Source organism: Somniosus microcephalus, unplaced genomic scaffold, assembly GCF_052327205.1.
Source record: "Somniosus microcephalus isolate GS21.2 unplaced genomic scaffold, FLI_Smic_1.0 unresolved_chr6, whole genome shotgun sequence".
NCBI classification, from domain to species: domain Eukaryota; kingdom Metazoa; phylum Chordata; class Chondrichthyes; order Squaliformes; family Somniosidae; genus Somniosus; species Somniosus microcephalus.
The window spans coordinates 18,203,374-18,220,548 of NW_028225184.1; positions in this window are offsets into that span (position 1 = coordinate 18,203,374).

Genomic DNA, 17,175 nt, shown 5'->3' on the forward strand with positions numbered 1-17,175 from the left:
TCTCTGTATTAACTTCCATCTGCTACACGTCTTCCCATTCTGCTAGCCTTTCTATGTCCTGTTGCAGTCGATCGGTATCATCAACACGGTTTCTCCAATATCGCAATTTTCGAAATGAAATATTTATACTAAAATAAATAACTCATTGTTATTTAGTTAGTACCTTTTTCCCAGCTCAGGACATCCCCAATGGGATTTGAAGCCAAGTTCGGGGTCACAGGCAGCACGAGCCGAGCGTGGGGATGGAGCCGAAGACATCAGAAACTATCAGTCGCGGTCACTGAGACGTGCACAAGTACTGCGGCATTACCCACTGCAGGACAAAGGGCAAAGGCGGGTGGCTATTGTAATGATCAATAACATGTCATTCTATAGTGGACACTAGGTGGAGCTGTAGAGCTGTATATAGCTGTATGTATAAGACTACACTACCCAGCTGTATGTATATTAAGACTACATTACCCATGAGGCACTAGGCTACCCACAAGGCAGCAGTCAAGATGGATGCCTCTACAGATACTGTACCTAGTCCACATGTGCTCAATAAAAGTGTCTAGCAAAAGCTAGCTGTGTTCATAAGAAGAATGTCTACTTATTAATGAACATAAGGGCTATATTTGTGTGAAGTCAGGTCGGCCATGTTTGTCTGAGTTACTGTGTGTCGACCACGATTGTGTGCTGTGTGATGCGGCGGCCATGATTGCCTGAAATTTTCGACCGTGTTTGATTGACATCAGGTCGGCCATGTTTGTATGCCTTGCGTTGGGTCACCCATGATTGTGTGATGTACGGTGTATCGGCCATGTTTGTGTGACGTGTGGTCTAAATAGTACGAAGCAGTACATAAGATTTACAGCAGACTAACTGAATGTGCGACCCATATGGTCTGTGCTGGAGTTTATGCTCTACACGAGCCTCCTCCCACCCCTCTTTAACACCCAATTGAGATCCTACATGCAGAATTCGGTAAAAGTATCCTCCGGACTCAAAGGAAAACAGTAAACAATGCATGCAGGGCAGAACTAGGCCAATACCCATTAATAATCACTATCCAAAAAAGAGCCACCACATTTTGGAAACACCGAGAAATGAGCAACCCCCAATGCTATCACTACGACGCCCTGAAATGCCAAGAGATGACCATAAAGAAGAATACCCTCAGTCAACTAGTCCTGGGACTCAGTGAAGTAACTACTAACACTACTAACAATAACCAGCCCCAGGACAGTGACAGCGTAACACAAAGTATTCGACCCAACACAATCGTCGCAAAGCAAAAGGAAAAATATCTGACATATTGGGCAGAAACAACAAAAACCCAAAGCAAACTCAATTGCTACTTGGCCCTAAACAGACAATACAACATAGCTGATTACCTGACCATGGTAAAGGACAGCAAACTGAGAAAAATCTTGACAATGTGCAGACTTAGTGAACATAGCCTGGCGATCGAAAAAGGTAGACACAGGCAGACTCGGCTACCAAGAGAGGACAGGATATGCTCTCACTGCAGTCAGGGAATGGGGGAGACAGAGATGCACTTCCTCACAGCTTGTAGAAAATATCAGGGCATAAGGGAGAATTTCTACCCAAAATTTACAAAAATATGCCCGGAATTCAGACATTTGAATAACGACCAAAAACTCCCATACCTACTAGGGGAAGAGAGAGATTGCGTAACACTAGCGGCACACTATGTTACAGCTTGCCATAAACAGAGGGACAACCAGTAAATATAAGAGTATATATAAATTATATGAAAGTATATTTATACACTCATATGTTTATACTCTGTACGGATAGATCTGTATTTTTGTGAACAAACATGAATGTTTTCCGATGCTTTGGCAACATAAGATGTAACTTGTCATGCCAATAAAGCGATTTGAATTGAATTGAATTGAATACATCCTTCCATTCATTCTTACTCATGTGCTTATCTAGTATAAACTTAAATGCATCTTTGCTATGCGCCTCAACTGATCCCTGTGTTATCCACTTCCACAATCTAACCACTCTCTGGGTTAAGAAGTCGCTCCTGAATTCCATTTGGTATTAATAAGGGACTATTTTATATTTCTGGCCCTACAGTTGCTCCCGATCAAACACTTTCATTATCGTAAAGAGCTCGATGAGTTCACCCCTCGGTGTTCTCTTTGCTCCAACCTGATGAGCTTTTCTTGATAGTTGGAAACTCTCACTTCTGGTATCATACTAATAAATCTACCTTGCACCTTGTCCAGTTTCTATAGATAATTTTTATAATATACAGACCGGAACTGTTCACAGAACTCCAAGCGTCTGAGGCTGCAGCGGGTGATTGGCGAGAGTGGGTGGAACAGGTGGCCCGAATGCCGTTGCTTTTCGCCACCTTCTCACTCCAGGAGACGAGGAACAGCGAGACGCTGACGGGTTTGTCGCTGTGGCTGAAATGCTGCTTCGAACTGTCGCTATTCATGGAGGTAGTATAGATGCATAGAAGCATCGAAGACAGGAGCAGGAGTAGGCCGTTCGGCCCCTCGAGCCTGCTCCGCCATTCAATGAGATCGTGGCTGATCAGCCAAATTCAGTACCCTGTCCCTGCCTTCTCCCCATGTCACTTGATCCCTTTAGCCTCAAGAAATATATCCAACTCTTTCTTGAATATACTTAATGAACTGGCCTCCACCGCCCTCTGTGGCAGAGAATTCCACAGGTTCACCACTCTCTGGGTGAAGAAATTCCTCCTCATTTCAGTCCTAAATGGCTTACCCCTTATCCTTAGACTGTGACCCCTGGTTCTGGACTCCCCGGCCATCATAAGCATCCTTCCTGCATCTAGTCGGTCCAGGCCTGACAGAATTTTATAGGTTTCGATGAGAGCCACTCTCAATCTTCTAAACTCCAGTGAGTATAAGCCCAATCGACACAATCTCACCTCATACGTCATTCCTGCCATCCCAGGTATCAGCCTGGTGAATCTTCGCTGCACTCCCTCCATGGCAAGAACGTTCTTCCTCAGGTAAGGGGACCAAAGCTGCACACAATACTCAAGGTGCGGTCTCACCAAGGCCCTGCACAACTGTAGCAAGACATCCTTGTTCCTGTACACGAACCCTCTCGCGACGAAGGCCAACATACCATTTGCCTTCTTAACCGCCTGCTGCACCTGCATGCTTACCTTCAGCAACTGGTGCACAAGAACACCCAGGTCTCTTTGCACTTCCCCTTCTCCCAATCTATTGCCATTCAAATAATAATCTGCCTTCCTGTTTTTGCCACCAATGTGGATAACCTCACATTTATCCACGTTATAGTGCATTGGCCATGTTTCTGCCCAATCACCCAATCAGTCCAAATGGTAGTGGATACAGGACCCTTTAATGATTTCTCCTAAATCCACTGAAACCCGTCGGAAATCAAATCAAATCAACTTTTATCGTCATCGTTAGCGCACGAGTGCAGTACAACGAAATGTAGGCTCGCGGCTCCCGAGAGTGGACATTTAGATTAAGACATTTCAACGTTCGACATTCACTTGGCTTGCAATACATTAACGTCAACATAGCCGTGATAAAGCGCATCGGCAGATGTGCAGGCTTTAGAGTTTATTTGTGGAGTTCATTACGACGACAGCCCCGGGAAAGAAGCCGTTCCTAAATCTGGTCGTACGGGTGCGAATGCATCCGTAGCGTCTCCCAGACGGCAGGAGGGCGAACAGACCGTGGCTGGGGTGGGCAGCGTATTGTCCGTGTGTAGCTAAAGACACTGAAGACAGGAGTTGGTTCATAGGTATTTACTAAGCAAGTCTGGGGGGGCGGTTTCTAAAGGATATACACAATACACAGGCTTATATAGCCAAGTGGCAATTACCGGCATTACGCACACCTGGGGCTCTTAAAGGCACATACACCACAATTCCTCCCCTTCTAGCTAACTAGTACATCATATTTTAAGTAATTATTAATTACATGTTATATGCAAAATAATATACATTGCTGTATTAATTAATTATAAGTTAGTCTCTCAGGAGGCTTCCTGACTCGGTCCGGATAACGCCTCGGGGGTGTAGTAGTTTCTGGTGGTGTAGTAGGTTCTTCTGGCAAGGCTGAGTCGGCTTGAAGGCCAGTGTCGGGTTCATCGGGCTCCAGTATCACCGGATCGGAGGTAGATATGGGTATCTCTACTTCATCGTTAGATGTATAGAGTGGTGGTGTAGGTTGTCCCTTTTCGGATGACTTGATGATTTGGTCAGCATGGCGCCTTATTATGCTGTCTCCGATGTCCACGGTATACATCAGTGGTCCTAATCGTGTGCAGATAGTTCCAGGCTGCCATTTCTCGGTACGGTAGTCCCGGGCCAAAACCGGTTGGCCTATCTGGAAGGCCCTAGTTGGCCTTTCATTCATGCCCTGAAACGGCCGGTTCTCCACGTCCCTTCGGATGTTGGGCTTGACCAAATCCAGCCGGCATCTTAGGTTTCTATTGTAGAACATCATGGCGGGAGTTTGGTTAGTAACCATATGCGTTGCATTCCTATATGCAAATAAGAAGTTATCCACCTTGTGCTGAAGTTTTATGTCTTCATTACCCATGGCCTTGATGGCCTTCTTGAAGGTCTGGACAAACCTTTCAGCCAATCCATTGGTGGTGGGATGGTATGGGGCGGACGTGTAGTGCTTTACCCCATTGTTCTTTAAGAACTTTCTGAATTCTTCGGACACAAATTGCGGTCCATTATCAGAACATATCTGCTCCGGCAGCCCATTCCTGGCAAATATGGTCCTTAATACTGTGATGGTTTTTTCCGTGGTGGTGGAGGACATCTTTATTACCTCCGGCCACTTGGAGTGTGCATCAACTGCGATTAAGAACATTGAGTCCATAAATGGACCAGCAAAGTCGATGTGCACCCTTTGCCAGGGAGATGAGGGCCACTCCCATGGATGTAGAGGGGCCTGTGGCGGAGCATTTTGGACCTTCTGGCATCCTAGGCAGCTCTTGGTCATGTCTTCGATGTCTCCATCGATACCTGGCCACCATACAAACGCCCTAGCTAGGTTCTTCATTTTCACTCCACCCAGATGCCCCTCGTGAAGCTCCTTTAGTACTTTATCCTGGAGTTTGGGTGGAATCACCACTCTGGATCCACACATCAAGGTTCCTCGGCACACTGACAGCTGTTCTCTTCTTTGCGAGAATGCTGGCAACAGTGGTTCGCCATGTGCTGGCCATCCCTTCACTGTTAAATCATAGACCCGTGAGAGAGTAGGGTCATTTCTTGTCTCCCTTTCAATGGCAGAATTTGTCACCGGTAGACATTCCACTATGGTAGAGTGGAATATCTCTACTGGGTCTACTGTAGGTGCCTCTTCTATCGTTGGCAACGGTAGGCGTGATAAACCGTCAGCATTCCCATGCTGTTTTGACCCTTTGTATTCAATGTTGTATTGGTGTGCCCCTAGAAAAAGGGACCACCTCTGTAGTCTTTGTGCCGTCATAATGGGGACCCCTTTTTTAGGGTTGAATATGGAGATTGTAAGATTCGCAATTTTCAGCAAAAATCACGCAAGAAAACTGGATAAAATAAGACTGTTTATTGACCAAAGTAAGCTTGCACAGAAAAACCTTTGATAAAAGGGCATACAAAATGGCCGCCAGGCCCCGTGATCAGTTTATGAACCATTTTATTTCTGTTACTGCAAGCCAGACAGGCTTGTGGATTGAAGACAGTGAGCCCACGAAAGCCAGTCTCTGGGAACCGAAACTCAGAGCAACAGCATACATATTCAATGGATTACAAGTACAGGATGGGGCCCATCAAGATATGGGCGGACAATGTAAAAACACTTATACCCATTTATCGTACAAAGGAAAAACCGTTTAGCAGCCATCAAGGAAAATGTCCGGACCGATCAATATGCGAACCGAGCCACGGTGACAATGCAAAAGACATTGAAAGACATTATCGGCCAGGAAGGCCAGTTTAAGTTATCACCGGCTCCGTTACAAGACAAAGCGCCCCTGCAGAGATTTCTGCCCGCCAAAATTAATACAAAGACAGGACTATGATTTGGCGGGAGATAAGACTGTCCCAAAAGAGTATAACTATGGATTGAAAGTCCATCGAAGAAAGGGGAAAAACTTCGGACTCCGGGTTACTTGAACAACTTCTTCTTCGCTGCCACGGCTTCTTGTTGGGCGACTTCAGGCTTCCATTTCTTCAAGAACTTTCTTCTACGAGGAACGAACGAAGGGCGGACGGTGCCCGGATCGGCGCCTCTTCCACTTCGGCAGATCGATGAAAACGTTTTCATTTTTTTTTTAAAGACGGACGGTTTCGGTAAAAGGACAACGTGGTCGGTGTTCAGCCAAACAAGGCTCGGCCACGACGAGAAGACGACGAGGGTGGCCCGGGTACTGGGGTCGGGAGATCATCGACGACCCAGGCCGACGGAGAAGAAACCCTCTGGAGAACCGGCGATTGATGCCACAAGATTCTCCCAAGTGCATAGCCTGCATCTGGGTCTGCTCCATGAACCCAAATTGACTTGGTGGATCTCAACCTTAACGAGCGCTCATCGAGGCTGGGTCTACCCCACCGCCTCGAGGGAGGAGAGAATATCGACTGCGCCAGAAGTTTCCAAATCCACGTGACGACGGAAAGCGGTGCCAAAAAGGCTGCGAACCCCCTTTCTCGCGATTTCGAGAGTGGTGAGCATGATCCCAAGTTCCCCAGGTCGAAACTTAGTTTAGGTATAGGGGAGGGAGTTAAGGGAAATCGTAATGTGTTTCCCCTTTTTCGATGTGCCGTGTGTTCCCCATTTCCATAGAGTCAAGTTCATAAATTTGTGCATGATTGTAGTAACTTTAATCTGTGCCTTTGACATGTATTTTGTAATGCATCAAACTGTTTAAAAATAAAAGCATCCATTTCGTGCTATTCAACCTGGTCTATTGAGTTCTTTCTCTGCACTACTGTTCTCTGCACCTAAGTCCAAGGTCTAGAACCGTAGGGGGGGAGTGGGTCGAACCACTCAAGGGCAATTATTGCACGAAGCCTGGCAGGAGACCAGAAAGAGCAAGAGAAACCCCCTACAAGATGAGGGGTTGATGGTCAGTCAGCAAGGTAAATTTTTGTCCGTGTAGGTAATGGTTGAATTTCTTCACTCCCCATACCAGGCTGAGTGCTTCCCTGTCTATCTGGGCATAGTTACGCTCAGCTGAGTTCAATGAGCGTGACGCAAAAGCTATCGGTCGTTCCGAGCCATCAGGGAATCTATGGGACAATACCGCTCCTATGCCATAAGGGGATGCACCGCACGCCAGTCTGATTGGTAGTGATGGGTTGTAATGAGCCAAAATTTTCTCGGATGTGATTAAGTGTTTACATTTATGGAAGGCACATTTACAGTCTTCGTTCCATTTCCAAATCACTCCTGTCTGTAGAAGACCATTAAGAGGGTGTAGAATAGTTGATAAGTTCGGTAAAAATTTATGATAGTAATTTATTAATCCCAGGAATGACCTGAATTGTGAAACATTTTCAGGTGCTGGGGATTTTATAACTGCTTCAATTTTTTCAGGTGACTTATGCAACCCTTCCTTATTAATTATGTGGCCACAATATGATATCTGATTTTGGAAAAATTCGCACTTGGGGCGATTTGCTCGTAGGCCCCGTTCTTTCAGCTTAGTGAGCACCTGCTCCAAATTGGCAAGGTGCTCGTTGTCGTTTTCTCCTGTTATAAGGATGTCGTCTAGGTAGCATTGAGTCCCCGGAATCCCTTGCAGGACTTGCTCCATAGCTCTTTGCCAGATAGCTGGAGCTGATGCTATTCCAAAAACCAGTCGATTGTACTGGTACAGGCCTTTGTGTGTGTTTATTGTGAGATACTTTTTAGAGGTCTCCTCAACCTCCATCTGTAGATATGCCTGTGCCAAGTCAATTTTTGTGAAACGTTTCCCTCCGGATAGTGAGGCGAAAATATCTTCTATCCTCGGAAGAGGATACTGTACCGTGTGAAGGACCGGGTTTACAGTCACCTTAAAGTCCCCACAGATGCGAATTTTTTTTCTGTTCCTCAGAGTTATTTTTCAATGTTTTTTTCATAACTGGAACGATGGGTGTTGCTCATTCGCTCCAATCTATTTTGGATAATACGCCTGCCTTTTCCAAATTCTTCAGCTCTGCCTCGACTGCCGGACGTATTGCGTATGGCACCGGTCTTGCCTTAAAAAATTTTGGAATTGCTGTATCTTCCACTTTTATTGAGGCGGTGATGCCTTTCAAGGTTCCTAGTTTCTCTTGAAACACTTCTTTGGCGTTGGCCAAGATGTCTTTTAATCGTTCAGGTATGATGTCATCATTGTTTTTTTCCTTACTGGTCACCGTCAGTGCCTGAATGGAGTGCCAGTCTAAACGTATCTTCCTCATCCATTCACGTCCCAACAACAGTGGACCACCATCTTGTAGAATGTATAAATACAACTTTTGTATTTCTTTGCCGTTGTATACCACAGGCACCCTTATTTTTCCTTTGGGGTAGACTTTCTGCCCCGTATATGTTTTTAAGATAATGGATGTGTCTTTTAGAGGTATATGCGAAAATAGCCTCTCGTAATCTCGTCGATTTATTACGGTTAGAGCTGATCCTGTATCTAGCTCCATTTTAACTGGGGACCCTGCTATTGTGAGGGTAACCCAAATGGTTTGGTAATCCTCTTTGGCAAGTACATTATGTAATTTGAGACAGCTTAGTCTCTTGTTTCCGGAGTCGCTATCGTTATTCTGGTCTTCGGAGCTATTGTCCGTCATCATTTGTACCTTCCTGTACTTTTCTTTATTGATTTTTTGTTTTCTGTCAGTGGATTTATTTTGTCCAGATTGGCATACCCGTGCAATGTGTCCAATCTTGCCACATTGCCTGCATGCTTTGCCCTTGAACCAGCAGTCCCTCTGGTTATGGGTGGATCTGCCGCAGCGATAACATCTTCCGAACTCCTGTGTCATTTCATGGGTGCTGAAGTCCTGTGTCTCTTGTTGTATCTCTGCAGCTCCTTTTGCTGCTGCTTCGTATGATACAGCCATACTGAAAGCTTTGTCCAATGTTAAATCTTTTTCAGAAAGCAGTCTTTTTTGTGTTCCTTCACTTAAGAGACCGCAAACAAATTTGTCTCGAAGATAATCCGATAGTCCTGCTCCGAATTGGCAGTACTTTGATAGCTTTCTTAATTCGTTTAGGTAATCAGCGTTACTTTCATTCTTGTGTTGATTTCTCTTGAAGAACTTGAATCATTCCGCTATCAGCAGCGGTGTTGGGTTTAAATGCTCCTGCAGGGTATCAACAATTTCTTTAAAAGTCTTGTCCTTTGGTTTGGCTGGAGTGGTTAAATTTCGTAACAGCCAGTATGTCTTCGCGCCAATTAAGTTCAGAAGTACTGAAGCTTTTTTTTCATCTGTTATTCCATTTGCAGTGCAATAAACCTCTACTCTTTCCACGTATGTGGTCCAATCTTCTATTTCGCCATCAAAAGCCTCAATATTACCAGATTTAGGCATTTCAGAAAAGATATGGCGCTTCTCGCGCTTTTTTTTTCTCTCTGTAGCAACGATATGGCGCTTCCCGCGCTTTCTCGCCGCTGCTACCGATAACAACGCTGTTTTACTGTGGTTTCCGTTTATTCACTGTTGGAGACTCGTTCCCGACGGAGGTCTAAACGCTGACCTGCTTGCCGCACCGGCCGTCTCTCGAGTGCACCCTCCCAGTCCGTTATTGCTTGCCTCCGATTTCGCTGCCTGTCTCAGCTGTAGAGCCCGCCGCTGGAGCTCCAGCCTGACGCCCAGGAAGGATTAGCGCAGTACCTGTCACCAGCTTGGCCAGCTGGTGAAACCACAGTTTCTCTTACTTCCTTGAGTCTTCTGGACGCTGGAGGAATCGATGTCCTTGAGGTGCTGCCGAATTGCAGGTAAGTCCGTTTCCACTTCGTCGCCACTGTAGTGTCCGTGTGTAGATAAAGACACTGAAGACAGGAGTTGGTTCATAGGTATTTACTAAGCAAGTCTGGGGGGGTGGTTTCTAAAGAATATACACAATACACAGGCTTATATAGCCAAGTGGCAATTACCGGCATTACGCACACCTGGGGCTCTTAAAGGCACATACACCATAATTGCTCTTAAAGGCACATACACCACAGGCAGGGTCTTTGACGACGGACCGCGACCTCCGTAAACAGTGTTTCTGGTATATGCGCTCTGCGGTCGGCAGCCGGGTGCCGGTAATGCGTCGGGCAGTTTTGACTACCCGCTGCGGGGCTTTCCGGTCACGGTAGCTACAGCTGCCGTACCACACCATGAGACGGTTCGTCAGGATGCTCTCTATTGCGCAGCGGTAAAAGTTAGAGAGGATCAGGGGCGACAGGTTACATCCCTTCAGCCTCCTTAGGAAGGACCGCCATCATTCATCCCCTTCAGCCTCCTGGAGGCGATGGGCATGAACGACGGTAGTCCTTTCTCCTGGGTGGAGAAGACTACCCAGTTAGCAGGGGAGACCCCGCAGGCTTTCGCAGACAGGTTGCGGCCTGTGTACAGGAGCGCCCGTAATGGGGATCTCGACCGGGTTAACACGAACCAGGACGAGCCGGTGAGCCGGCTCGCCGCCTCCGGAGTCCGGCGGCAGACAGCTCGCCACGGTTCAGAGCCGAGGCCGAGCTGCGGTTCGACCCAAAGGACCCCCCCGAGTCACCGAGGAGACAGCGGTCAGACAACTGACCCCGGCATACGGCGATGGTAGAGGGGCAGAAGAACCGCAAACAAAAGGAAAGGTTCACAAGTTAAAACCCAGCCGGCGTAAGCAGGAACGGCACCAGGAAGGGGATCACCCTTCCGACACGAGGCGTCACTGCTTCGGGCGTGGGAAAAGAGGGCATCGGAGAAGGGACCGTCGAAATCCTTGGAAGGATAGTGCGGGTTAAACTCCCCAGCTCCCGGCCCAAAGACAGAAACACCGACCTCTCCCCCCCCCCGCAGTCGATTCGTCCGTAGCTGCGCTTCGAGTTTGGTCGGCTGACCCGGGGAAGGTAGCCACAGCCACGGGTGCTTTAACCCCATCTGCCCCGTACAACCCAGACCTACGACTAGAGCCAGCGCAGCCCGTCGACTCGCGTCCCCTCAAATACGACGAGGGGGGGCAGGCCCCCGTGTTAAGACGGGAACGGAGACGGTGCAGGGGAGATATTCGGCGGACAACGGAGCTCCCGGCGCGGTGGTCCGTTCGGAAGACCCGACCGATTCACCCAGGTCTGAGGAGGTCCCGTCTAGCCTGGCGGGAGTCACAGGGAGCGAGCAAGCCGGGGAAAGGTCCAATCCATTGGCCATAGATTTAGGATCCCTCCCTACCACGCGGGAGGGCGGCCCAAGGACCGACGAGGTGGCCGAGCAGAGGGCTAGGGAAAGGAGAGTTCCGGGATCCCTGCAGAGCAGGTGCGGTAGCCGCAATCCGGGACAAGGGAGGCACACAGGGGGTGGCTTGGGCCCCCGCACCTAAAGCAGGTCCGAGCCCAGGATTCCGTCCTCAAGGCCATCCTGGTAAAGAGAGAGAGAACGGGGAGCCCGCAGAAGGCCTGTTCGGGGCAGCGGACGAGACTGGAAAACAGGCTGCCGGTTACATTGTCCGGCGTAAACTGTTTAAACCCGAGAAAGGGGAACGGCCAGCAAAGGCCGACCGCGTTCAAACTAGAGAGCATCAGCCTGCGGCCGCGGCAGACTCACAGACCGCAAAGGCGGGGGCGGCGGCTCGCGTCACCAGCGAGGCCCCCCCGCCAATTACTTGGGACACGTCCCCAGTGGCCGGAGCCCTAAGGAGGTTCTTATGTTCATTAATAACGAGACATTCTTATTATGAACACAGCTAGCTTCTAGCTAGTCATTTATTCGGTACACGTTCTCTGGGTACAGTATCTGTAGAGATGCAGCACGTGTGCTCCTGTGTGCAGGCTGCCATCTTGACTGTTGCCTTGTGGGTAGCCTAGCCTCATGGGTAACGTAGTCTTAATATAATATACAGCTGTGTAGCGTAGTCTTATACATACAGCTCTACAGCTCCACCTAGTGTCCGCTATAGAACGACATGCTATCGATCACGACAGAGGTCTCCCGGCATACCACCGCAGAAACTCCCATGGTCACCCGAGTGTCAATTTAAATGGATCCAGCCGCAGGAGCGCCCTTAACAGAAAGGGAAAAGCCAAAGGCCAGGGACCAGTCTAAGGACACAGATCCCCAGCCTACAGCCTCCAAAGGTGAGGGACTCACAGGAGAGGTAGCGTCGGGCAGAGAGAGAGAGAGAGAGAGTGAGAGAGAGAGAGAGAGAGGAGGGTCCCCAGCCTTTATCCCAACTCTCTGCCTTATCTTAGATAGCCGAGCCTCCACCCGCGCCAGAAGATGAGCCCAATCCGGTGATTTTTGTCATCCGGAGCGAGAATCTTTGGCGCGGCACCTCGTCAAATGCCCTTTCGGAAGTATAAAGACACGACGTCCACCGGTTCCCCTCTCTCCACCCTGTACGTTACTTCCTCCAAAAACTCCAGCAAATTTGTCAAACACGACTTCCCCTTCGTGAAACCGCGCCGAGTTTGTCCTATTAAATGACGTGGATCCAAACGTCCCATTACTGTCTCCTTAATAATGGACTCTAACATTTGACCGACCGCAGATGTCAGGCTAACAGGTCTACAGTTACCAGCCTTCTGCCTACGACCCTTTTTAAATAAAGGGTGTCACATTAGCAGTTTTCCAATCTGCCGGCACCTTTGCTCAGTCCAGTGAGTTTGGGACATTTATGACCAACGCATCCGCAATGCCTACCGCCACTTCCCTCAAGACCCTAGGACGCAAGCCATCAGGTCCAGGGGATTTATCCGCCTCGAGTCCCATTATTTGACCGAGTACCACTTCCTCAGTGATCTTCAGCGTATTGAGTTCCTCCCCCCCTAGAGCCCCCTGTTTGTCCAGTGTTGGGATCTTCTTCGTGTCCTCTACTGTAAAGACTGGAGACAAAATCATCGTTCAGTGATTTTGCCATCTCCATGTTTCCCACCATTAATTTCCCGGTCTCATCCTCTAAGGGACCAACATTGACTCGAGCCACCTTTTGTCTTTTGATATAACTGTAGAAACTTGGACTGTCTGTTTTGATCTTTTGGCCTAATTTACTTTCATCATCTATCTTCCCTTTCTTAATCAATCTTTTAGTTCTTTTTTGCTGTCTTTTAAAGGCTTCCCAATCCTCTATCCTCCCACTAGATTTGGCGACCTTATTGTAATGATATCAGCAAATAGTGATGTTATTTGCCTGTTCGACGACGATGCCTCAATAGCATGACGATTGCAGGTATCGATGACTTATACCTGACCGGCAGAGGTCACGTGACCGCGAGACGCAAGGCAGAGAGTTTCACTTTCAGTTTCATTCTCGATGCATCACAGCACGGTGTGTTCTGTAAAGGCTGTTCCAAAGAGTCGAATAGACTTTAGATTAAAAAGACATCTCTTTCAGAAATGAGTCGCTATTGAACCCACAAAGAAATCAAGACACTTACATGCCCTTGTTTTGAGTCGAATACTATCCTTCATTTCTGGACTTAGCCACGGATGGCTGTCTTTTCTCGGACACCCCTTTCTTCTCAGCGGAAGAGATTTGTTTGGCAAGTTGTCAAATAACTCCTTCGGTGCACACCGCCGATCTGCCACCGTTCCGCCCGTCTGAACGACCCGTCTATCTCGTCCTGCACACCGAGGCTACCCTCCTCGCTATCGACCGCCCGAAATAAAGAAGAGATTGGCCTTTCTAATCTAGGCTCGATTAACTTGAACAAATCCAGTAGCACATCTTTCAACACCCAGGCTCCGAGCATGACTGGAGAGAACCGAATTGAAGACGGCCACCACAAATCACCTGACATGAACTACCAATGAGTTGACAGCATATATCTCAAGGTGGAAACAAACAACCAATTACCAGACTTCTTACTAACACAGAGAACAACCACCACATTCACCAATCACAAGACTTCTTATTAAACATAGGAATAATCACCACACCACCCTGCCGATTTCGGCATCATCCGCGAACTTACCGATCGGACCTTTGACATTCACATCCGAGTCGTTAACGTAGACCACAGACAGATAGCTGGCAACTCGATATCTTCCCATCACAATCGCAAGGCTCGACTTTTCTCGTCAAGCTCGACCGAAAGACTCTCGTCGTAAAACTGAAAAAGACAACACAGAAACGGAAGCACACATTAGTATACAAGCGCATCACTGATACGCGTACACAAATCGAGGCACGCCCGAGCGACACAGTACATTTGGCACGTCAATGAGCAAACACGTGCAAACACAGCTTACTGCGAAGATACATTGAGCAAACCGGAAGGCATTCTCTTTCAATTAGCCCTGGAGAGAGTGCCTCAAAAGACAGCTACTAGTTAACCGGCCAGACAGAGAGCGAGCACTTCACGGCTAGCCGTGTAAGTTTGCTTGCAGAGAAAAAAGTGACAAACTCAACATTTCCTGCAACATACAGTGTACACTAATCATCGATAACATTCTCAAGTCCTTACAGACAAAGAATATCCAGGATTCGGGCACGGGAACCAGACAACTTCCCGGAGCACGTGCCGCCGTAGGTCTGCAGTTTACTCGACCGCACCGACGTAAGGATTTCGGGGGCTTCTTTGAACCGGTTTAAAGTAATTGTCCTGCTCTTGCAGCCTTTGCCTGCACATCAGACCAATTCCAATAAAACCACTTTGAAAACAGCGGTTTGGAATCGCGACCCCTCTTTTAGTTCCGAGCGGAGGAACTTATAATTAATGATATGAAAACGGAACAAGCGGTTTGGACGAGAGCGAAAAATCAAGCTTCATTAACTGAAAGAAACTACCATCACACTATCAAACTAGCCCACACGAACACAGTAAAATGGTAAAAGTATATAACAAGGGGGTACACACGGCAAAAAGGAGGGATACAATGGCTACAATGTTATTTAAACAATCTTAGCAATTCCCTTAAATCACCATCCCCCCTTTACTCCTGCTAGGTTGCCTTGTGTGGAGTCAGAAACTCTGCTCACATGTTGAGAGAGAGAGAGAGAGAGAGAGCTCACCTATGGTCCCAGGAAGTCAAGAGAGCGAGCTGGCTTCTCAACCTATCTTGATATCTGGCGAGCCCCCCCTGCCGTTCTACCTCGCAAGGGCTGCGTACAAAAATTCCCCACCCAAAAGGGTCGAAAGCTGTGATAGGCTAACTCAAAGTGGTTAGATTGAGTGAATGCGATTTGCAGAGCTCCCTGTGCTGAAACAAAAAGGGAGATACAGCTGCTCTATTGTCCAGCACTGGGTGATTGGAAACCCATTGCAATGTGAACGCTTCCCATTCAAGGTGCAAAAGTCTCTTCTGCAGTTTCAGGTGCATCTAAACAAATGCTAATAGCATTCAGTTGCTTTGTAAACAAAGCATTGTCCTTTGTCTTCATTGAACCTTACTTCCAGACACAGGAAGCTACATTCCAAGCCTTTTTGTCTCGGCCACGTGGCGACTGCCATTCGATCCCTGGAAATTTAAAAGCACATCGCCCAGGGATACTTTAATCCAAAAAAGGAATCTTCGGAACTGTCAATTATTGCGAAGTCTTACACATACTGCGCTCGACAGCACTCGACTGCACTTTGACCGCAGTCGCTAGGTACCAAAGAGCCAGCGGGTGGCAGCGCACAATGGGAATCGACCCAACTTACTGCAACCCCTGAATTCACTGGAAAACTCACATCAATCGCTACAGAGAGACAGCACGCCAGGAGTAATGCAGAGATGACAACCTTGGAGGTGCTGCTCTTTAATCTTCTACCTAGCTCCCTCAATTCTTGCCACAGGACCTCATCCCCGAATTCCCACACAGAGCGAGAGGAGCACGTCACGGGGCCGGGCTCTCCCGGCACGGCCCACCCCTGGAATCCACTTCAATTCAATTCATTCAATCCCACCAGTAAAGTCAGTCTCACCTGGTCTCCGGAGCCCCTCGCAGGCCCGCTGTGCTGCCGAAGCTCCTCGCCCTCGCCCTCGCCTCCCCTAACTCCCCCAACTGCCGGCACTCTGTTCGAACCCGCACTCCCTGCAGAACGCACTGGCGAGCCTCTCTTTATAGGCCCTGCAAGCCAGACTTGCTGAGCCCGACTGCAGGAGAAGCAGCTTCATCAGATGATTGCACTCGCCCTTGTTAACTGCCTTCAGCTGCACCGAGTTGCTTGCCTCTAGATTTAAGCCTTGCAGCGCCGGGACAGTGTCGAGGGAGCCTCCCTCTGCCTTTAACCCTTGCAGCGCCTGCCCCCCCGGGCGCGACCGACTTCCCTCTGCCTTTAACCCTTGCAGCGCCTGCCCCCCGGGTGCCATTGACTTCCCTCTGCCTTTAACCCTTGCAGCGCCTGCCCCCCGGGCGCGATCGACTTCCCTCTGCCTTTAACCCTTGCTGCGCCTGCCCCCCGGGCGCGATCGACTTCCCTCTGCCTTTAACCCTTGCTGCGCCTGCCCCAGGCGCGATTGACTTCACTCTGTCTTTAACCCTTGCAGCGCCTGCCCCGGGCGCGATTGACTTCACTCTGTCTTTAACCCTTGCTGTGCCTGCCCTGGGAGTATTTGACGGGACAGTGTAGAGGGAGCTCCGCTCTAGATTTAACCCTTGCTGTACCTGCCTTGGGCGTGATTGACGGGACAGTGTAGAGGCGGCGATGGGGGCTCTCTCTCTCACACACAGAGAGTGGGTACAGGGGGCGACGGGGGCTCTCTCTCTCTCTCTCTCTCTCTGAGAGTGGGTACAGGGGGCGATGGGAGAGAGGGACTGAGTGACACGAGTGAGTTTACAGATATCTTGCTGAAAGAGGCACTGAGAGACTCCAATCAGTGGACAGATCTCGCCCCGAGAGAGAGAGGGGCCGAGAGACACCGGTCAGCGGACAGATATCTCCCCGAGAGAGAGAGGGGCCGAGAGACCCCGGTCAGCGGACAGATATCTCCCTGAGAGCGAGCGACTGAGAGACACCAGTCAGCGGACAGATATCTCCCTGAGAGAGAGCGACCGAGAGACCCTGGTCAGCGGACAGATATCTCCCTGAGAGAGAGCGACCGAG